Source organism: Leopardus geoffroyi, chromosome C1 (assembly GCF_018350155.1).
Source record: "Leopardus geoffroyi isolate Oge1 chromosome C1, O.geoffroyi_Oge1_pat1.0, whole genome shotgun sequence".
In the NCBI taxonomy this organism is placed as follows: Eukaryota; Metazoa; Chordata; class Mammalia; order Carnivora; family Felidae; genus Leopardus; species Leopardus geoffroyi.
The window spans coordinates 151,582,080-151,606,299 of NC_059328.1; the positions used below are offsets into that span (position 1 = coordinate 151,582,080).

Below are 24,220 nucleotides of genomic sequence, written 5' to 3' on the forward strand. Positions count from 1 at the left end.
ATGAGTTTCCAGTATATTTCAGATATTAACCCCTTATTGGATATGTGGCTTGCAAATATTTTTTCCCATTCCAGAGATTGGTTTTTTTTCTTCATTTTGTTGATGGTTTCCTCTACTGAGCAGAAGCTTTTCAATTTCATGTAGTCCCACTTTATTTTTGCTTTTGTTGCCTTTGCTTGTGGTGTCAAATCCCAAAACTCATCACCAAGACCAATGTCAAGGAGCGTTTGGAGTTTTCTTCCAGAATTTTTACTGCTTCAGGTTTTACATTCAAGTTTTTAGTCATTTTGAGTTGACTTTTGTGATTAGTACAAGATAAGTGTCCAGTTTCACCCCGGGTATGTGACAATGTTGTTTTCCCAACACTCTTTATTGAAGAGACTATCCTTTCTCCATCGTATATTCTGGTCTCAGGGGCTCATTTAACTCATTTTTCAAAAACCAATTGTCTGTATATGCATGAGTTTATTTCTGGGTTCTCTATTCTGTTACATCGATCTATGTATCTGTTATGTCAATATTATACAGTTTTGATTACTATAGCTTTGTAATAGAGTTTGAGATCAGGAAGTGAGATGCCTCCAGCTTTGTTCTTAAGATTGCTTTAGTCATTCAAGGTCTTTTGTGGTCCCATACAAATTGTAAGATTGCTTTTTTTTTTTTTAATTTCTGTGAAAAATACCATTGTCACTTTATAGGTATTGTATTAAATCTGTAGATTGCTTTGAATAGTATAGATAGACATTTGAACAATATCAATTCTTCCAATCTATAAGCACAAAATATTTTTCCATTTATTTTTGTTTTCTTCAGTTTCTTTCATCAGTATCTTATAGTTTCAGTGTATAGATCTTTTACCTCCTTGGTTAGATTTATTCCTAAATATCCTATTCTTTTTGATGCTGTTATAAATGGGACTGTTATCTTAACTTCTCTTTCTGGTAGTTTGTTGTTAGTGTACAGAAATGTGACCAATTTTTGTATATTGATTTCTGTATCTTGCAATTTTACTGAATTTCTTTACTAGTTCCAACAGTTTTTTGGTGGAATCTTTAGGATTTTCTATATATAATATCAAGTCATCTGCAAATAGAGACAATTTTACTTCTTCCTATCCAATTTGGATGACTTTTATTTCTTTTTCTTGCATAATTGCTCTGGCTAGGACTTCCAGTACTATGTTGAATAAAAGTGGTGAGAGTGGGCATTCTCTGGAGAAGAACACAGTCAGCCCTTAGATGTATGTTAAATTAGAAGACTGATCCACAGCTTTCAAAGTTTACAGATGGACCCATTTGGGAAAGACTGGGAGATGGGCAGTTTTCCTTGCTCCCTCTGTGCTGAGCCCTATGGAGATAGCTACAGTGAATGCTTGTCACTCCTGCTAAGAACTATTACTTTGTTTGCTGTAGTCTTGAGTCTCACAGATGCAAAACTTCATTGGCTTTCAGAGCTAAGTGTTTAGGGGCTCATCCCTAAAGTGGGAGTCTTAAAAGTTGTAGCACTAAATGTGGGGTCCAAACCCTTCACTCCTCAGGGAGAAGCTAGGAGTTGAGAGTACCCTTTTGATTGTATGCACTGTGCCAGGCACGGGGCTTATGGCGAGAGTATATCTTGGCCATTTCTACCTGTTTCAGGGTAGGTATTGTCTTGTTCATCTGATGTGTGAGAGCTGCTTGGCTGGTTCCTGGGTTTTCTTCAGAGGCTATTTCTCTGTAGGAAGCTGTGCATTCTCTGTGTCCCTGGGGGGAGGGGAATTCAGAAATCCATTGTGGTCAACCTGTCCTTATTCTGTTATTTTCAATGAATTAAATAAATGTTTAGAAATGCCTGCTTTCATTTTAAGTATGTTAAATATTAGTAAGTATAACCTAAATAAACAAAGGTCTTTGGGGTAGTCAACAATTTGTAGGAGGAAAGAAAGCCCCTGAGAGCAGAAAGTTTGGGACCCACTGAATTTTCTTACTTACTGGAAGATGAAGACTTGTTCTCAGGAAAAAGTTGAGAGATTAGACATCGTGCAAAAGAAGTCAAAATGGAGAATCTTACAATACACTTTCTGATGACTGTGACTTGCAACGTGAGATAAGTCATAAGGAATAGGGAACATATGTAGGAAAAGTATCAGGAACGTACTTTTTGACCACGGGAGACTTTCTGATTTGAATAATACAAATGTATGCATTTAATAAGTAATTTTTATAAAAAATTGACCAACAAATCAATCTAATGCCTAGGTATATGTCTACCTGTGTATAAGAAAATGGTTTATCTTTGCAATCTCCTTGAAACTTATTTGTTTTAAAGGCGTAGAAGCTTGTTTTGCTTTTCTAATTATGAAAGCAATACATGCTCGCTCTAGTAAATTCTAAAAATTGTTAAGAAAATACAAATTAGGTGTGCCTGGGTGGCTCAGTCGGTTAAGCATCTGACTTCAGCTCAGGTCGTGATCTCATGGTTCATAGGTTTGAGCCCTGCATGGGGCTCTGTGCTAACAGCTCAGAACCTGGAGCTTGCTTCAGATTCCGTGTCTCCCTCTCTTTCTGTCCCTCCCTCACTCATGCTCTGTCTCTCTCTGTCTCAAAAGTGAATAAACATTAAGTTTTTTTTATATTAAAAAAAGAAAATACAAATTTGTTGTAATGCTACACCCAGGGAGAAAGAGTTAGCATATTACCTATTGCTTTCGGTATCTATTTTTTAAACCAAATTGTTCTCTCATTGTATATATATTTACATATATTTACTTGGCCTTTTATTATGAGTATTTTCTCATTTGAAATCACTATATGTAGTGGAGTAATATTCTGTTGAGATTATGTACTTTATTTAGCCCACCTGTTACAGTAGGACATGAGAAGTTCTCCCCAACTTTTCACTTCTATAGGGAATATTTGACTATGTCCCTCTGTATATACTCATTATTCTGTACGCACACACACACTCATGTAACATGCCAAGAAGTTTGCGTATATTCTTGTATTCATTGGTTCAGAAGCATTGAATCTGCTGAAGGAAACGAATATTTGAAAGGTGTAACTTTCCTCCAAAATAACTGATAAATTTATTGCTAATTTCAATTATAGTGCCAGTAGATCTTTTATCTTTTAATATTTATTTATTTTTGAGACAGAGAGACAGAGCATGAGCGGGGGAGGGGCAGAGAGAGAGGAGATGCAGAATCCGAAGCAGGCTCCAGGCTCTGAGCTGCCAGCACAGAGCCCGATGCGGAGCTCCAACACACAAAGATGAGATCATGACCTGAGCGAAGTCAGACTCTTAACCAACTGAGCCACCCAGGCACCCCCCCCCTTTTTTTGTTTTTTTTTTTTTTGCCAGTAGATTTTTTTAAGGTGATAAAATGAGCCGAAATTTCACGCGGATAAATTAACGGATGACAAAGATTTTGAAATTGAAGACACAAGTGAGGAGAAATGATGGTGATAGAAGATATTAAAATGTATTGTAAAACTAAAATAATTAAAACAGCATGGTTTTGCCATAACGATTGACAGATAAAATAATAAAATTGCCTAGAAACATAGTTGTAGCATATATTGAAATGTAGTACATGATTAAAGGTAGTATCACAGAAAAGTAGTGACACTGATGACTATTAAATAAACAGTGCAAAAATACGATGAACTCTTTGGAAAACAATGAAAACAAAAAAAAGCAAATCCCATTTCTGAGAAGCTAGTTTGAGAGAAAATTAGAAGGAAAGATGTATGGTGCCATCTAGTGGTTAAACAGGTAACTGCATACATACTGCTTAATGTAGCATCTGCTGGTCAAAATTTACAACGGATGGAGTTCTAGAGAAGTAAATTATTCATTAGTGAAAAGGTTTACACCTCACACTTCACAAATTTAAAGAATGTTTTATTAATGCTGATAAGATGATTTTATTGTTTCAGAGAATCTCATAAATGGTAGCCTATATAATGATTCCAAATTACCATGTAAGGAATTACGGTTGCAGACATTCACATAAACAAGCATGCCAACCTGTCATACTTTTTTTAGTAACACGATGAAACAAAAGAACAATTTGAGTAAAAGCATGCTGATTGGAAATTCATATATGAGAGTAGAACTTGCCAGTAGTTACAGTTTTGAATAAGAACACATTCCCAGAAAACTGTTCTCTGGATTGTAGAGCCTAACGGAGGTCCAGAGCTTGCCCTGGGCTTGTGGCTAGCGCGCCTGTGTCGTTCTTGGGTTGAATGGAGGCTTCACCTCTCCTCACTGAGCCCAGGTATAAGCTCCGCACATACAACCATCTCCACAGGGGCTCTGCTTCCAGGTTTCCATCAATTCAAGTTGCAGCAAGGCCACACAGGCAAAGCTGCAAAGCAGCCCCTTCCTCTGGAAGGAAGCCCTCCTTCCCCATCCAACTGGCTGCTGCAAGGCCGCCCTGTTGTCCTGTATCTCTGCTCCCCCGTCTGGCTCTTCAGTCAAGAGATGAGCTCCTAGACTGAAGCGAGGCCTGGAAGTCCCTTTCATTGGCATTTTGGATCTAAGAATGACAGAACTGGACCAGTCTGTTCTGGGTTGTCAAGCCTGAGCACTTAAAGTTCAGAAGCTTTTGGTGACCACTAACAGGACTGGAAAAACAGGAAGAACACGTGGAAGGGATGAGGCACGAAGGAGCAGCAGTGAAAGAAGAACGAGACGCCATGATGCTCCCAGGCCTGGCACTGTAGCTCCCAGAAAATATTGTTGCCCTTTCGCTCAGCTTGGACATTCAGATCTCACCTTGATTCCTTATATTTTCGGTACACACTTCCTCTTTCTGAGACAAATGTAAGTGTTTTTCATTCCCTTGAATTCAAACTCGCACTAACATACCTTTTAAAAGGACCGACCTGATCTAGATTTTTCAATGGCTGCTCAGTATCCTCACACCAAGTCCCAATTTTTTCGCAAGCCTGTGAGGTCTCTTGTTGATCTCTCAGGCCTCATTTCTGACATTCCCTCGGTCCCTTCCTCCCGGCCACCTTTCACCCTTCTCTGCCTGACACGCTCCTTCCATACCCACAGACTCTCACTTCCCAGACCATGCAGCCCTCAACCAGGCCATGCCCTCTCCATGAAATGCTCCTTCTACCACCTGCTTTCCCCTGCAATGTCCATTCACCCTTGACACCCTGCCTTAGGCATCACTTCCTCCAGAAATCGTCTTGGGTCCCCTCCAACTGGGTTGGTTGCTCCTCGATGTTAGCACCTTGTCCCTGACTCCATTGCAGCTTTTATCCCTTTGCATCAAAATGCCCTGTTTGTTTGTTTGTTTGTTTGTCTCTCCCAGTTGACTCTAAGCTGCATGAGAGAAGGGCAGAGTCTGACTCACTGTTGCATCCCAATGCTTTGTACGTAATCTAGAATGCAGTCAGCACTCAAATATTTGTTCAGTGAACAAATGAACGTACACGGAGAACCGTATCTGTCATCTAAGTGAGAAGCACTCAGGCCCAAGTGAGCTGTGAATCTTTTCAAAGCAAAGTGTCCAATTGGCCTCAGTTCTGCTTAGACGAGGGTCTGGAAATTTCTAATAACATTTTTGAGAGGTACTGCCTTGGGTTTCAAAAACAGACAAATACTTCTAACGTATGCAACTTTCTCTTATGCTAAATCAAAGCTAAATGCACATGAATCAGTATAAGGATTATCTGTATTTTGTGGACATGGGTGGTCCAGACACCCACGAGGAGATAAATAAATGTTTGAGGTGGGTCCTTCAATGATTTTTACAACTGATGCCAATTTGGCAAGCTTGACCGGGCCCTACCAGTGTGAGGAACCATGATTCTGGTTTGATGTTGGGGGATTTGTGGCTTCCATCTGCTGGTTATCTCACAAAATGTGGAGCTGAGAAAAATCACATACTGATTAAATCATAGGATCCCACACTTGGAAGGGACTTCATGAGATGATCTGGGCCCGCCTCCTGAAGGTCAATGCATAAATCATCTTGTGCAGATGGCTGTTTATACTATTTTTAAAGCTCTTTAAGGATGGAGATTACACAGCTTCCCTTGGTAGTCTGATCTTCATGGTCAAGAACTTCCTTTTTTAAAAACCCAGCTTCTCACTGCAGCTTGGCCCATTTCCTCTTTTTACAGCTCTCTGTGACTATGGAAAAGACAAGAGCAAACCTTCCTGCTAATTATCCCTGGCCCACACTCCACTCCCTTGCAATTAATTATTAAGACTTATGCTGTTCCCCTCCCCCGCCCCAAGCTACACAGTTGCAATTCCTTTATTTTTCAGAAGACTTTTTTTTCCCTCTCCACAATATTGTTTTTTGTAATTTAAAATGCTCCTCATTTAAGTCTATTCCACAGCTCACTATACAAAACTGGCAATGGTATTTCTTCTCAAGTTCTAATCAGCTGTCAATAAACAGCAACGTTTCTTATCTTAAATGACAGCATTTCCTCTTTGTTTCTGGCATATATTACACCCCAGAATAAATCTCAAGCCTTTCACCGCAAAATTGATACTTTCTACATGCCACATCTGCGTAATAAGTCTTGGGTTTTGTGGCAGGCTAAATAACGGCCCCTGAGAAGTACCCACATCTGGACGCCCAGAACCTGTGAAGATATTACCGTCCATGGAAAAGGGGACTTTGCAGATGTGGTTAAGTTAAAGATCTCGAGACGGGGAGATAGCCAGGCAGACCCAATGTCGTTGCCAGTGTCCTTGGAGGGGGTGGAGGGTTAGGGTTGGAGAGCAAAGAGGTAGAAGGTTGGGAGCTGAGATTGGAGAGGCACACTGGGAAGGTAGGGGAAGAGGCCAGCAGCTGAGGGATGTAGGCAGCCTCCAAGAAGTTGGAAAGTGCAAGAGGACAGATTCTTTCCTGGAGCCCTGGAGAGAGGGTGGCCCTGCCAACACGTTGATTTCGGCCCATCGAAACTCATTTTGGGGTTTTGACCTGCAAAACGGCAAGGAATTAGATGTGTGTTGTTTTAAGCAACTGACTTGGTGGTGATTTGTCGGCAGCAATAAGGAACTAATCTAGTCTCATTCGTGAACATGTCTGTGCTTGTCTTGAACTTCGTGACTTTATTTAACAGTCCATTTTTAGATTTATAACAGTTATTTAGTGTTATGTTCGCATCACAACAGCCAAAACAAAACTAGTGTGTATTTACTAGACCATTAATAACATTAACTGCTTATCAAGTGTTTTACAATAATTTATGTAGGGGCGTCTGGGCGGCTTAGTCAGTCAAGCATCTGTCTCTTGATTTTGGCTCGGGTCCTGATCTCACAGTTGTGAGATCGAGGCCAACATTGGTCTCTGTGCTGAGCATGGAGCCTGCTTGGGATTCTGTCTCTTCCTCTCTCTCTGCCTCTCCCCTGCTTGCACTCTCCCTCAAAATAAATAAATAAAGATTTAAAAAAATAAATAAAATAATTTATGTAACAGAGGATTCCATTTTGAAAGGATTCTATGTGCCCGCTACAGTGCTGCGAGCCTGGAATAGGCTATGTCACTTCCATAGCACAACAAAATTATGACGTAGGGATCATTCTCCTTACTTTACTGGGGTTTGGAGAGGTAAAACAGTACAACTAGTGACTGATGGGGCTGGCATGTAAGTCCCACTCTGCCTGATGTTAAAGCCCGTCTTCTCTCTATTCTACCATATTGACCTACCACTGTTTACGTTCAGTTTCTCTAGCTGGGGTATACAGTTGTTAAGAATCTGAAGCACCATGAATTTTCAAGGAAGATGTGTTACTATAAATGTAAGTTTCTTGGGGGGGAGAAAAGAAGCTCGTTTCCTAGAAATGCCATGTATTTGTTCCAGATGTCAGATGGAAATGATTTCAAACATCAAAAATGAAATGGTAATTTTTGGAAAAGTGAGAGGGATCACTCAAAAACATTGGGGAAATAGCAAGAACTCTCTCTGTCTTGGCAGGAACCTGTAATTGCCCTGGGGGAAATGTCATTTCTAAAGAGCAAAACTTCAGAACTCCTTTCCAGCAAAGTTATGGTTTAAACTCCTATTCTGCCTTCAGAAAGGTTTCGAGGCCATGGTGTTCCTCAGTCGATTTTTGTTACCTGTGTAACCTGGCATGCCAGGTGAGGACTGAGGCTGTCACTCTTGTGGCCTCTTTTCTCTAGGTCCTTCCCTTGGAAAGAAGAAAGTGCAACTCCACCTCAATGACAACCTTTCCCAAACTGCTGATCGTGTGGTCTGCCTAGGCTGGGAGGAGGTACCTTTGTGTTCCCAACTCATCTCATCTTAACAAAGCCACCAGTTCAGTCACCCCAAACCACCGCTTGTTCCTACTAATCGGCTCTCTTCTCCCCCCTTATTTTCTCACCAGAACAACTAGTAAATTGTCTCAATTTGATACAAACCATTATGCAGATATGGTGTCAATCCCAATGCCCTTCCAACCACACTGCTGCTATGTCCTCCTTATGCAGGGACCTTGTAGCTGCTTCTACTCCCTTTCTTTTGGGCAGAACTTGAGAGATCACAGTGGTCCACACTTGTTATCTGTATGCCTCATTTTACTGTCTTTTCTTAATGCACTGTACTTCGATCTGTTGCATCCTTCCTTTGTGGGACAGGCTTTAGTGGGTTCTTCTGGGGTACGGGTGGCATAGAAGCCAACTGGATAGTTTTCCTATGTCCTAAACGAAACCCACAAATCTCCCTCCAGCTCCCCAAACCTGCTCTTCATCCAGCATGAACTCTTCAGTGAGTGACACCATCTAGATGCCAAACCAGAGCTCTGGGAGGCATACTTTTACCACCCTCTAGCCATGTCACTTGTGTCCATGCTTACCTCTTCCTTTCTGTTTACTCTCATTATTTCAATTCAAATCTTCAGTGTCATTCAACTGAAATTGTCTTCCAAATTGCCACTTCCCTCCAATCTTTAAAGTTGTTTTATGAGATTAATAGTTCGTTCCACGTAAAAGGGGAAAAGAGAGGAGAATGCCCAGGTGAAGGAGACGTAGCTGTCTGTGTCCAAAGCAGAAGACATCCAGAGTGATGAGATGGCCAAAGGGAGAGTTAAAGAGAATGATAAGAGAAATGGAAACTGAAAAGAAGAAAGGGATTAAAATGCGAGGGTCACAGTGACTGCTCTAAAATACAAGGGGCCTGGCATGCTCCTGAACACTTTCCATCTCCCAGAGCATCTGGTATAATTGAGCAGGAGTAGATGAACACAGTGAGAGTTGTTATGGTGGCGAGAGGAGCTGAGTTGGTAGAAATGTACCTAGAATCACCAGCCATGGCTACAAAATAATGGATTACTATTACTATTATTACTATTCATTATTATCACTATTTTGTCCCCATGGGTATTTAATTGGGAATTTGGAACACAACATGGTGATTTTTCTAATTCTATAATTTTTTTTTTATTTTTTAACAAGAATTCTATTAAAAAAAATCTTTCACCGGGGTGCCTGGGTGGCTCAATTGGTTGAGTGTCCAACTTTGGCTCAGGTCATGATCTCACGGTTTGTGGGTTCAAGCCCCTTGTCGGGCTCTGTGCTGACAGCTCGGAGTCTGGAGCCTGCTTAGGATTCTGTGTCTCCCTCTCTCTCTCTGCCCCTCCCCTGCTTGTTCTCTCTCTCCCTCTCTTTCTCTTTCTCTCTCAAAAATAAATTAAAAAAAAACTTTTACCAACTATTACGTTATTCTAAAATAACTAAATGGGCAGAAAAAGTATAACAAATGCTTGCTTCTTTCCTTTTATTTATTTATTTATTTATTTATTTATTTTGGAGTAATGTTGGTATCTTCAAAGATAATAAAATTTTAAAAATCTTTTACATAGAAAAAATATTAAAACTACAAAACAGGTGAAACAATAGTGCAACAAACACTCATACACTCTTCACTTTCTAGGTATGTCAATGTGTAGCATTTTGTCACATTTGTACCACCTCTTTCACGAGCCTTTGAGCATTTCCTTATTTTCTGGCATAAGCTCATCTTGTACTTTACATTCCTTAGGAGAATCAAACATTTCTCCAAGGAGCTCCTGATTTTTTGGTAGAAAATGGTATTTGAAATCGTGCGTGTGTGTGTGTGTGTGTGTGTGTATGTGTTGTGACTCGGTTAAATTAACATTTGTTAAGTTACCCCTGGGATGTGGAATGGTGACCCAAAGTTCAAGAAAAGACCAGAAGACAAAGTCAAATAGTTACTCACAGGTCCTAGAGGACGGTATGCAGCATGCCTTAAGTGAGAGGCCACACGGGAGGAGGTCAAGGCAGAGTGCAGGCAGAGAAAGGCGTGAGGACCTGGGACACATGCCTTTATTAGCATTTGAGGGTGGAGTGCTTTGGGGTTGCTGGGCTAAGGCTGAATTGGTCAATTCAAACCAAAAGAGTAGGATTTTGGTAAGCCCCAGGGGGTCTTTGGTTTTAGTGTTTATTTTGAGAGAGAGAGAGAGCATGTGGGAGAGGGGCAGACAGCGAGGAAGAAAGAGATTCCCAAGCAGACTCCATGCTACCAGTGCAGAGCCTGATGTGAAACGTGAACTCGTGAAACCGTGAGATCACGACCTGAGCCAGAATCAAGAGTCAGACACTTAACCGACTGAGTCACCCAGGTGACCCACCATGGGGTCTTATTTAGTTGGTCCCAGGGGGAACGCCCTGAGCAGTGGGCATAATGTTTATCAAGAGGGCTTTTAGAAGACACAGAGCAGGGATTTACATTTACCTCTAACTCTGAAGCTGCTATCTGGGCATGTGCACCAGGGAGGGCCTAGCATATTATGTAGTGTAGCCAAACTCTCAACAAATATATATGTACACGTATACTTATATCTAATTCTTGTGTGTTTCTATGCACAAATACACAGATATTCACGCACACATATACATACTAATACATTCAATTCGAGTCCACATAGTGCTTCCTTCCCTTTCTGGTTTCATATCTGTTTCTCCTTTCTCATGCATTGGAAACCTGATTGCTAACAGTGTCAGAATTATTGTACTAACAACACTACTAAAAACAAACCTAGCTTTATGAACTAAGATTCTTTCTTTTTTAAAATGGCTATATAGTTCTCTATTGCATGGCTGTATCTTAATCCATTCACCCAGTATCCTACAGATGGTATTCAGATTGTTTCTGGTTTTTATTTTATTTATTTATTTATTTATTTGAGAGAGAAAGAGAGAGCACAAGCAGGGAAGAGGCGCAGAAAGAGAGAGAGAGAGAGAGAGAGAGAGAGAGGGAGAGAGGATCTTAAGCAGGCTCCATGCTCAGTGTGGAGCCCGAAGTGGGGCTCGATCCCATGACCCCGGGATCATGACCCGAGCCAAAATCAAGAATCGGTCATTCAACTGACTGAGCCACCCAAGGGGCCCCTGTTTCTGATTTTTTACAATGAACAATCAATATTCACAAGGAATAGTCTCATTTACACATAGCTTTAAAATTTTTGAGTGTGTATCTTTGGGTAAATTTCTAGAACCACGGCTGTTGAGTCAAAGGGCAAATGTGCAAGTGGTTTGGTAGAGTGTTAAGTTTCTCTTCATAAGGGTAATAACATTTTGCAATCTCATCTGCAATGTTTGAAAGACTCTGTACCCACATCCCCGTCAACAGAATGTACTGTCAAGCTTTTGAATTAGAAATAATATCTCAGTAGAGTTTTATTTTGTTTTATTTGCATACATTTTGCATGCTTAAATTCATTCAGGCAAAATTTATATACAGTGAAATGCACAGATCTTAAACATGCATTTTGCTGATTTTTGATAAATGTATACACCCACGTAACCCTCATCTCATTCAAGAAATAGGACATGTTCGGGGCGCCTGGGTGGCGCAGTCGGTTAAGCGTCCGACTTCAGCCAGGTCACGATCTCGCGGTCCGTGAGTTCGAGCCCCGCGTCGGGCTCTGGGCTGATGGCTCGGAGCCTGGAGCCTGTTTCCGATTCTGTGTCTCCCTCTCTCTCTGCCCCTCCCCCGTTCATGCTCTGTCTCTCTCTGTCCCAAAAAAAATAAATAAACGTTGAAAAAAAAAAAAAAAAGAAATAGGACATGTTCATCACTCCAGAAAGCAGTCTTGTGCCCATTCTATTAAAATCCCACACCATCTCCTCCAGAGGCAACCACTAAGCTCGTCTACCGCCATTGCTTGCTTTGTTCTCTTCTTAAACGTCATATAAATAGAACCATGTAGTATGTTCTATTATGTATCTGGCTTCTTTTGTGCAACATGTTATTTGTAAGACTTACCTGTGTTGCTGCGTGTATTCAGTAACTTGTCCTATTTATTGCTGTGTAAAATTCCATTGCATGAAAACACCAGTTTTTCTGTTCATTCTCCTGTTGATGGACATTTGGGTTGTTTCTAGTTTTTTTACTATTAAAAAAGTCACTAAGAACATACTTGTTCAAATTATATTCATTCGTATACATACATTTTTTTTTTTCTGGTGGCTATGTAGTTCTCCATTTTGTCAATGTAACTTGATTCATTCTACCATTATCCTATGGAGAGATATATAGGTATTTAGGTTGTTTATAATAATCTGTTCTTTTTCATTAATATGTATAAGGTAAATGCATGTTTAACTTTATAACGAATTGCCAGTTTTCCTAAGTGGTTGCCCCATTTTATATTACTGCCAGAAACGTGTGACATTTCTAGCTGTGCTATGTCTTTGCCACCGTTTAGCCTGCTGGTTTTACACATTTGATATAAATGTATAATGCATTAATTCCATTTTATTGAATTTTTATTTGAGGAATGGGTGCTAATTTTTTTTTCAAAGCCTATGCAGGGTGTGTTAAGATCATGATAATTTTGTTTTTAGATATCTTAATATGCTGTATTACATGAATAGATTTCCTAATATTTAGCCACTCTTGACAATTTTTGGATAAGTCAACTTTGGTCACAGTGTATTAATATTTGTAATATGCTTTTGAATTCTACTTACTGATATATTTTTAGGGTCTTTAAATCAATATTCAAAGTGAAATTAGTCCATAATTTTTATTTATTTTCTATCTTTAACAACTTTAGATATCAATGTTACGCCTCCTATGTAGGTAAAAAAAAAAAAGGACATTCTTTTCCTTTATTCCCCCAGACTCACAATTCCCCATAATTTTTGAAACATTGTGGTTACCCACTCTTTGAAAGTTTGATAGAAATTCCATGTGAAACCATCTGGACTTGGTGCCTTTTTACAAGGTGGTTCTTTGATACTTTTCTTCATTTCTTTTATGGAAATTGATTTATTTAAGCTTTTTAAATCTCTACTAGTGTCAATGTTTAAAATTATATTTTCTTTAAAATTTTATCTACCTCTCCTATATTTTCAGATATATTTGTTCAGCATTTTCAATAATCTCATAGTTGTTTTAATTTTATCTGTTTCAGTGGATTATTTCCCAATTCATTTTATTTTAAATATTGTTTCCTTTAATTTCTTGCTTAGAGTAGTTAGTGGTTTTCTATTTTGTTGTTTCTTTTCTTAAAATGGTGATTTTCATTTAATATTACTATGTTTTTTTGTTTTGTTTTCCGTACAGTTTCTTACTGTCTTAAACCTTATTTCCTTCTGAGAGTTTAAAAAAATTGTTAATGTGTTTTGAATTAAAAAAAAATTCTAATGTTTATTTATTTTTGAGAGAGAGACAGAGTGCGAGTGGAGGAGGGGCAGAGAGCAAGGGAGACACAGAATCCAAAGCAGGCTCCAGGCTCTGAGCTGTCAGCACAGAGCCCGACACGGGGCTTGAACCCACAAACTGCGAGATCATGACCTGAGCTGAAGTCAGTTGCTAACCGACTGAGCCACCCAGGCACCCCAATGTGTTTTGAATTTTATCAGATGTATTTGCTACATTTATTGAGACTAGCATGTGATTTTTTTGTATTTATTTTTGTTAATGTTGTGAAGTACAGTGATTTTTTTCTGTTTGTTTTGCAAATAATAAACCACTCTGGAATTCCTAGAATATACCTTGTTTCTCTGTACTGTAATATTCCTTTTACGTATTGCTAGATTTGATCACTGATGTTTTGTACAGGATTTTTCACCTATGTTCATGAACCAGATTGGTCTGTTGTTTTCCTTTGCTACAGAATCTTTGTCATATTTTTGTGTCAAGGTTGTCCTTGTCTCATAAAATGAGCAGGGAAATATTACTTATTTTTTCCTTATTTTGATGAGTTTATATAATATTGGTATATTTTCTTCCTTAAATGTTTAGAAGAACTCACTTGTTAAGCCATCTGGTCCTGGATCTCTTTTATGGAAAAGTTTTTTTAAATAATAGATCCAATTTCCAAAATAGAGAACTATTAAGATTTTCCAATTATTTGTGTCTATTTTAGTAACATTTTTAGAAGACATTTGTCCATTTCATGTGGTTGTCAAAATTATCAGGCATATAATTTTACATAATATATTCTTATTACCCTTTTATTGTCTATAACATCTTTTTACCGAGGTCCCCTTTTATTATAGGTAATTTTTCTCCTTTTTTTTTCTTGCTTAGTCTTGCTAGGCATTTGTTAATTTTAGTAATCTAGTCAAATAACCAATTTTTGGCTTTTTAAATTTTTTTTAATGTTTATTTATTTTTGAAAGAGAGAGAGAGACAGAGCGTGAGTGAGGGAAGAGCAGAGAGAGGGAGAAACAGAACTTGAAGCAGGCTCCAAGGCTCTGAGCTGTCAGCACAGAACCCGACATAGGGCTCAAACTCATGCTGGTTTCGAACTGCAAGATCATCACCTGAGCTGAAGCTGGATGCCCAGGAGCCCCTGGTTTTGTTATTTTTTATTGCCAATTTTATTTATTTATTTTCTCCCATCTTTTAAATTCTCCTTTCTTTTACTTTCTGGGATTTCTGAATTTTTTCCAGCTTTTTGAGGTAAAAGTTTAAGCTAGTGATTTCAAACTTGTTCTTTCCTAACAAACCCATTTAAAGCTATGTTTTATCTTTATTAAAAATTTTTTTTAATGTTTATTTATTTTTGAGAGAGAGAGAGAGGCAGAAATGCGAGCAGGGGAGGAGCAGCGACAGAGGGAGACACAGAATCCAAAGCAGGCTCCAGGCTCTGAACTGTCAGCACAGATCCCGACATGGGGCTCAAACTCATGAACCTTGAGATCATGACCTGAGCCAGTCAGATGCTTAACTGACTGAGCCATCCAGGTGCCCCTAAAGCTATATTTTAACTTTAAACACTGCTTTAGTTCTCTCTCCAGTTTGCATTTATTGTATCTTCATTACCATAGGGTTCAAAGTATTTTTAAATTTCCTTTATGAGCTCCCCTTTAACTTACGGGTTATTTAGAAGTGATTACCTAGTTTCAAAAAATTTTTAAGATATCTTTTGTTTTTGGGGCGCCTGGGTGACTCAGTCGGTTAAGGGTCCGACTTCAGCTCAGGTCATAGTCTCACAGTCCGTGAGTTCCAGCCCCGTGTCAGGCTGTTTGCTGACAGCTCAGAGCCTGGAGCCTGCTTTGGATTCTGTGTCTCCCTCTCTCTCTCTGCCCCTCCCCTGCTCATTCTCTCTCTCTCTCTCTCTCTCCCTCTCTCTCTGTCCCCAAAATAAATAAGAACATTTAAAACATTTTTAAAAAGATATCTTTTGTTTTTGATTTCTACCTTAACTCTACTGTGGCTAGAATCTTTGAAATTTGTTGAAGACTTTTGATCAGCGTAAAGTTAATCTTGATAAATACTCTATATGCACTTAGAAAGAATATTCATCTGTTGTTACTGGGTACGTTGTTCCATAAACATTAAAATTATTTTGTTGATTGAGTTTATCAGATTTTATTGATTTTTCAACTATTGCTCTGCCAACTATTGGCCAAGTTGCTTAAGTCTTTCACTATGATTGAACTTTTCTATACTTTTAATTCTGTCATTGTAGACCTCATCTATTTTTTAAGCTATATATGAACCACTATATATCCCCAATGGATTAATTACTTTATCATACTTAATGCTCCTCTTTATCTCTAATAATGCTAGTTTCTTTAGAGTCTACTCCCTGCTATTAATATATCAACACAAGCTTTCTTGTGTGAGCATTTGCATGTTACAACTTTTATAGTCTTTTTATTTTAACTCCTTATGTCTTTATGTACAGACTATGTCACTGGTAATGGTTTGACATTTTTTTTTATCTGGTTGGATAACTTTAGTCTTCAATATGAATAATTAGTTTATTTACATTTAGTATAAAACTAGTATATTTGGGATTATACCTGCCATCTTATTGTGGTTCTGTTATAGGTGATCCTCATTATTTGCTGATTCCATATTTGCAAATTCACCTACAAACTTTTATTTGTAATCCCAAAATCAATCCAGCAATTTCATGGTGGATTCACAGCGTGGACATTCACAGCATTCATGTTCATGGACATTCACAGCGTGGTGAAAAATTGAGTAGCTCTATGGACATTCCCAGCTGAGATAAAAAAAAAAAAAAGTGATGTTTTACCTTCTTTTTTCAGCTCTCATACTGTAAATAAATGTCTTTTTTATGGTCTATTTAGTGTCATGCTTTCCACATTTTTGTACTTTTTTTTGGTGACTTCTCTTTTAAAAAAACAAAAAACAAACAAACAAAAAACCATAGGGGACAGCATTTAGCTGAAAGCTGAAGAGCTGCACAGTCAAGTTACCCAGGGTGAAGAAAAAATGTTAAACCCTTCTCAGCAGTGCCTGCTGGCTCTGTTTCAGAAGGTTATATGGTGTGGAAAATGGTCCATTTGCAGGTAAACAAGGCAGGTTGTGTATGTAGATCAGGAAGCTACAGAAGAATTTTTAAAATACCTGCTAAGTGTTACAAGGAAAAGAGCGAGGTGGAAGAGGAGGTTTTTAATGCTTATGAGACTGGTATGTTTTACAAGGACATTGGCAAACAAACCTATATAAGGCATATGGCTTTATGTTGACAAAAATGGAGGTTTGTGGGAACTTCGCTCTGTATTTCCCCTAGCAGCCCAATGTTCATTAATTCAGTGTTTACCGTGGTTTTATGTAACACGACTACTATGAATTACTGAGAATTGATGTATTCATTTTGTTTTCTTTTCTTTCTGGAGGTTATTGGTTTTGTAGATTCATTCTGTATCTTTCTAATATACTAAATTACCTTATTATTTGTAGTATTTTTCCATTTATTCTTTTGAGTTATTCAGATATATAAACACATCATCTTTAAGTAGATATAGTTTTAGTACATTCTTTTTCACTGTGCACTTTCTCTTATTTAATTACCTTAACTTCTTCAATTTCTTAGTACCTTTAAGACAGTGTTAAATAGTAGCCAAAATAATGGTGTCTTTTCCTTGTTTCTGCATCTAATGGGAATTTCTCCAATATATAGCATTAAGTAAACTGCAGACTTTTGGGCCAGTATATGTTTTATCATATTTAAAAAGTATCCGTCAATTTCTATCTTATCATGATTGAGGATTCAATATCGTGGTGTGCCTTTTTGGCACCTATGGAGGGGAGATTATGGTTTTCTCATGCCTATCAGTATGATGAATTGTATTAAAGGACTTTCTAATATTGAACTACTTCATATCCGAAGCATAATCGGCATCACTTCTTTTATATCTGTCTGGTTAATTCAACCCGAATCCTTTACTCCTTTATTCCCATCATTTCAACTTAGTTTATTTATTTTATTTTTTAAATTATTTTTTAATGTTTATTTATTTTTGAGAGACAGAGAGAGAGAGAGAGAGAGAGAGACAGAGCACGAGCAGGGGAGGGGCAGAGAGAGAGGGAGACACAGAATCTGAAGCAGGCTCCAGACTCCGAGCTGTCAGCACAGAGCCCAATGCGGGGCTGGAACCGACTAACCCTGAGATGGTGACCTGAGCCGAAGTCGGGCTCTCAACCGACTGAGCCACCCAGGTGCCCGTAAACTTAGTTTTATAATTAAATATATAAAATGCTTGAATGAGTCTTATCTGAATATTCTCCAATAATTTCTTTGTTGGATGTTTTACTTTTATCACATTGAATTCAGAGGCAGTCTAGGGTTTATATAAGCATGCTTGGACCTAAGTTAGGCCAACAAAACCCCAAACCACAAAGGTGACACTCACTAAAATAAAGCTTGGGCATTACACACACACACACACACACACACACACACATATTTATTGTGGTAAGATACATGTAACATTAAATTTACCATCTTAACCATTTATAAGTGTACATACAGTTTAGTGATAATAAATTCATTCACATTGTTTTGCAATCATCACCATCTTCCATCCCCATAACTTTTTGAAAACCAAAATTCTATACTTATTAAACAATAACTTCCCATTCTCTCCTTCCCCAAGTCCTTGGTAACCACCATTATAATTTTTGTCTTTATGATTTTAACTACTTTAAGTGCATCCTAAAAGTGGAGTCATATAGTATTTGTCTTTTTGTGACTAACTTATTTTACTCAGCATAATGTCCTCAAGGTTCATCCATGTTGTAGCATGTTGCAGAATTTCCTTCATTTAAAAAAAATTTTTTTTTAATGTTTATTCATTTTTGAGATAGAGAGAGAGAGACAGAGTGCAAGCAGGGGAGGGGCAGAGAGAAAGGGAGACACATAATCTGAAGCAGGCTCCAGGCTCTGAGCTGTCAGCACAGAGACCGATGAAGGACTTGAACTCACGAACTGTGAGACATGACCTGAGCTGAAGTCGGATGTTCAACCAACTGAGCCACCCAGGCGCCCCCAAATTTCCTTCATTTTTAAGGGTGAATTATTTTCCATTTTGTTTATCCACTCATCAGTCATTAAACTCTTGGGTTGTCTCCGTATTTTAGCTATTGTGGATAATGCTGCTGTGAATAGGGGTGCACAAATAATCTCTTTGAGATCATGCTTTCAATGATTTGTGGTATATACCCAGAAGTGGAATTGTTGGGTTTGATGATAACTCTATTTTTAACTTTTTAAGGAACTGCCATACTATTTCCCACAGGAGCTACATCATTTTACATTCCCAGCAACAGTGCACAAGTGTTCCAATTTCTCCACATTGTATTTTTAATGGACAGTTGGACTCTTTTTTAAAAGATACTTGAATCTATGTTGATAAGTGACATTCATCTGTAAAATTTTGTGCAATTTGTTTTCATATTTTAGTATCAATGTTATACTCGCTCACCTCAGGAAAAGAATGTACAAGTTTTTGTGTTTTCAGTATTCTGGAGTAGTTTTAATAGTATTCATTATCTGATGTTTCAAGGTTAAGTAAAAATCCATTGCGAAATTATATGCTCCACCTGTTTTTTGTAGGGACATCTTTAAAACCTTTTTCTGGGGGCGCCTGGGTGGCGCAGTCGGTTAAGCGTCCGACTTCAGCCAGGTCAAGATCTCGCGGTCCGTGGGTTCGAGCCCCGCGTCGGGCTCTGGGCTGATGGCTCAGAGCCTGGAGCCTGTTTCCGATTCTGTGTCTCCCTCTCTCTCTGCCCCTCCCCCGTTCATGCTCTGTCTCTCTCTGTCCCAAAAATAAATAAACGTTGAAAAAAATTTTTTTAAAACCTTTTTCTGTTTATTTAGTGGAAAATGATCTCTCTAGATTGTCCATCTATATTGAGGACAATTTTGGTGAGCTATATTTTTTATACAGGTATTTTTTAAATCTGTTTTTAAATATATTAACATAGAGTTGTTCAAATTAGTCTTAATTAAAAATTTCTCTTTTTACTTTGATAATTATTTACTCTTTAACATTTCTTATAGTATGTATGTTTTCACTTTTTTTAAAAAAACAGGTTTTTCAGGGATACCTGTCTGACTCTTGGTTTCAATCAGGTCATGATCTCATGGTTTTATGAGTTCAAGCCCCACATCAGGCACAGAGCCTGCTTGGGATTTTCTTTTTCTCCCTCTCTGTCTGCCCCTCCCTCACTCATGCTGTCTCTGTCTCTCCCAGATAAATAAATAAACTTTATTTAAATTTTTTTAATGTTTATTTATTTCTGAGACAGAGAGAGATAGAGCATGAACAGGGGAGGGTCAAAGAGAGAGGGAGACACAGAATCTGAAACAGTCTCCAGGCTCTGAGCTGTCAGCACAGAGCCCGTTGCAGGGCTCGAACTCACCAACTGCTAGATCATGACCTGAGCTGAAGTCGGATGCTTAACTGACTGAGCCACCCAGGGTCCCCAATAACACTTAGGATCTTAAAGTATTCTTCTTTCCGTAATAGTTTTTCCTTAAGTTTTACCTTCTGATGACAAAAGCACAATTCTGCTTTCTTTTATATCTGCCTGGTTAATTCAACTTGAATCTTTTACTCCTGTATTCACATTATTTAAACTTAGTTTTATAATTGAAGATATAAAATGCTTGTATGAGTCTCATTGAATATTCTCCAATAATTTCTTTGTTGGGTGTTTTACTTTTCTCACATTGAGTTCAGGGACAGTCTGAATTTTTGTTTTTGTAAGTGTGTTTGGACTTACGTTAGGCCAACAAAACCTCAAACTACAAAGATGACACTCACTAAACTAAGGCTTGGGCATCTAACCCTGACTGTGGTAATACACTTTTTGATTTTAGTTCCCTACATAATATTCATTTTTTCCCTTTTCCTAATAAATATCATCCTGATTTCATATGCTGCTGAAAGGCAGCATTTCCCAGCCTCCCTTAGAGCCAGGATGTGGTCATGGGGCACGTTTCTGGCCAGCAAGACAAAATTGAAAATCTGAGGATTTCTGAGAGTGTTTCACTTTCTCAAAATCAGTTCATTGTATTTCTGATTGTTAATTCTCACTTCCTATATGTCTTATTCTTGTTTTCTTCCTCTTTTTCCTCTCTCTCTTCCTACCCATCTTTCACTTTTTTTCTTCTTCATCTTTCCCCGGAAGATGAACAGGAAACTTGGAGGTGGGCCAGTCACCTTCCAATCTTAAGGTGACCATGGGAGGAAAGGCATTTGTTAATGATGGCAAAGCAGAAGGATAAAGACCATGTGCTATTACTGACATGTTTAGCTTTGGACCCCCTATGTCTGGATTTCTTGTATTGTAAGAAACAAACACCTATATTGTTAACTCTCTGTGACTGGGATTGTATTACACACAGTTAAACAAATACATAACTAATAATTCACCTTCATTTCTACACTTACATGACTCCTTCCTTAGCTTTATTTCCCAATGTTGTCCCTTAGTTTGCTTCTTTTACTTAAGGGAAGATTAATCTTCTCTGGTTTTGACTTTTGTCATTCCTTTGGTCTTGATTCACATACTCTGTTTTATCCTTCCCTTTTCCATTCATTGGAGCCATGTGCCAGTTTTCTTAGCTGACTACCTCTCCTCTTTTGTATGAGGACATCCCATGGTTCTGAAGGCTGCTGCTGAACTGGAACATTCACAGCGATGTTCTCACACTTTTGACTCTGGTATAATGAAGATACAGTTTCTAAACCAAATTTTAGTTCCAAATGGAGCCTTTTAAGTCACCCATGGGTACATTGGTTTTGGAGTGGTAAAGGCAACGATTTGCATACAAGAAAGCATGGTGGACATTCCCCATCTCCATCAGGCCTGTAGGCTCTCTCAATACCCCAAATGCTGAACCCACACCTCCCTCAACTCTATGCCTGTCCCTTGGTGTGTGCTCCCCAGTGCAGTGGGTGAGAGAGCCAGCTCTGGTAAATGGAGTACACTCATAAAATTAGATCAGGGTCTTTGAGCAAGGGAGAAATCACAAACTTGAGCTGTAGTGCCACCTTTTGGAAAACAGAAGATAGGTTTCCAGCAGCCAGCCTGGTGAATCATAAGAACCAGAGAAGACACAAAAGCTTAAGAATTCTTCCACAAGAGGAAGTAGGAAGTGTAGAGTGGATGTATCCATAAAAGGTCAGAGAAGCCCCTCATATAATAGGACCAATGAACAATATATCCTACTTGAAGGCAACTAGTAAAGATTTGAGAGTGTGTCTACTACCTTGAATATGAAAGCAGCAATGCAAAACTCTAGAAGCACGAAGGATCAAGAACACATATCATCACTAAAAGATAACAATAATCCTCCAATTGCTGAACTCAAAGACACAGAATTTTGCAATCTAGTTGATAAATAATTCTAAATTGCTATTTTTAGGTAACCCAATGAGCTACAAGAGAACACAAAAAGACAATTCAAAGAAAATCAGGAAAGCAATACATGAACAAAATGAGAAATTTAGCAAAGAGATAGAAATCATAAAAAGGACCAAACGAATTCTAGAGCTGAAGAATTCAGTGAATGAAATGAAAAATGCAATAGAAAGCATCTGCAGAATACAAAATATAAAAAGAGGTAGATTGTGACATCTAAAATATAAAGGGGGGCACCTGGGTGACTTGGTCAGTTGAGCGTCTGACTCTTGATTTCAGCTCTTATATCGTCATCCAAGGATTGTGGGATCAAGACCCGCATCAGGCTCCAAGCCTGCTTGGAGCAGCTGCAGCTTGGACCCGCAGCAGGCTCAGCTTGGAGCCTGCTTAAGATTCTCTCTCTCCTCTGCCCCTCTCCTTTGTGCGCGCTCTCTCTCTCTCTCTCTCTCTCTATATATATATATATACATATTTAGAGCTTTTGTGGGGCTTTTGGTGGAGCTTTTGAATGTGAATTAAGTGAGGTCACCATCAAGTTAAAATGTACTGCTTTATCTATAAGATGTTTTTATGTAAGCTTAGAGCAACCACAAAGCAAAAATCTAGAGAAGATTCACAAAAGATAAAGAAAGGGGAATCAAAAGCAGAAAAAGAGGCTGAGCCTTGCCTAATCCAGAATGGCTGCTATGATCTTTGTTGTTAAGGAAAAATGGTTGTCCAGGTACCTGTGTAGCACCTAAGGATGGGCTAAAGCTGGAATCTGGACTTCAAGCTAGAGCCTTCAATGGGAGATCTCAGGTTTCAATGCCACATGTTGGCAAAATGTTTGGTGCTCCACCAGCCTTATCTAATGCTTCCAGAAAGGCTTTGAGAACTGTTAACATAACTACAGAAAAGTCAGTAAAGACTAATGGAGCCCTCAAACAGAAATAGACAAAGTTCCCTGTGAAACAGATGACTGGGAAGACTGTTAAAGCAAAAAGTTCCATTCCTGCCTTGAGTGATGCTGATCTAGAAATAGAAAAATTCTTTCCTTTATATCCTCTAGTCTTCAAGAGTTTTGACCTGCTTGAGGAATATGAAATGGCATACCTCCTCTTGAAGAGAATGCTTCCCATGACCCTGGATGAGAAGTGGAAGCTTGAAAAACTATTACATGTGGCTCCCTTTCCCCTCTAAAAATGACCTCTTAACTCTGGAAGTATAATCTGCTGTGGTCTCCTTCAAGCATTCTGGGGGCCTTGAATGTTGAATTGCCACCTGCTTGCTATGACTTAAATATTTAAGTTTCTTAGCACTTTATAGTTTGTGGGTATATATGTTTTTATGTTAATAAAGCCATTGTTTAACAGAAAAAAAAAACCATGTAAAATCACCAATTAACAAAGGGAAGCAGAAACAGAGGAAGAAAACAATTGGACTATAAAACAGCCAGAAAACAATGAATAAGATGGCATTCCATATCAATAATTACTCTAGGGGCGCCTGGGTGGATCAGTTGGTGAAGCGTCTGACTTTGGCTCAGGTCATAATCTCACAGTTTGTGAGTTCGAGTCCCATGTCAGGCTCTGTGCTGACAGCTCAGAGCTTGGAGCCTGCTTCAGATTCTGTGTCTCCCTCTCTCTCTGTCCCTCTCCTGCTCGTGCTCTCTCTCTCTCTCAAAATTAAATGAACATTAAAAAAAATTAAATGTGAATTGATTGAATTCACCAATCAAAAGGCCTGGAGTAGTTGAATGGATTAAAAACCATGACCTAACTATATGTTGCCTATAAAAGATTCACTTTAGCTTTAAGGACACACATAGGCTCAAACTGACGGGATGGAAAAAGATATTCCATACAAGTGGAATCCAAAAGAAAGTAGGGGTGGCTATATTTACATCCGACAAAATAGACTTTAAGCCAAAGCAGTAACAGAAAAGAGAAGGTCATTATATGTTGATAAAGGGGTCAACTCATCAAAAAGATATAACAGTCATAAATATAGACACACCCTACATAAGAGCACCTAAATATATTAAGCAAATACTAACATATCTAAAGGCAGAAATGGATAACAATATAATCATAGTCGTAGTAGGGGACTGTAATACC

The 24,220-nt window shown here is 38.6% G+C and overlaps 1 pseudogene; it reads left to right on the forward strand.

The window, feature by feature from the left end:
- Positions 1-4,637: 4,637 nt before the first annotated feature.
- On the forward strand, positions 4,638-23,525 carry LOC123596896 (annotated as a pseudogene).
- Positions 23,526-24,220: the final 695 nt, after the last annotated feature.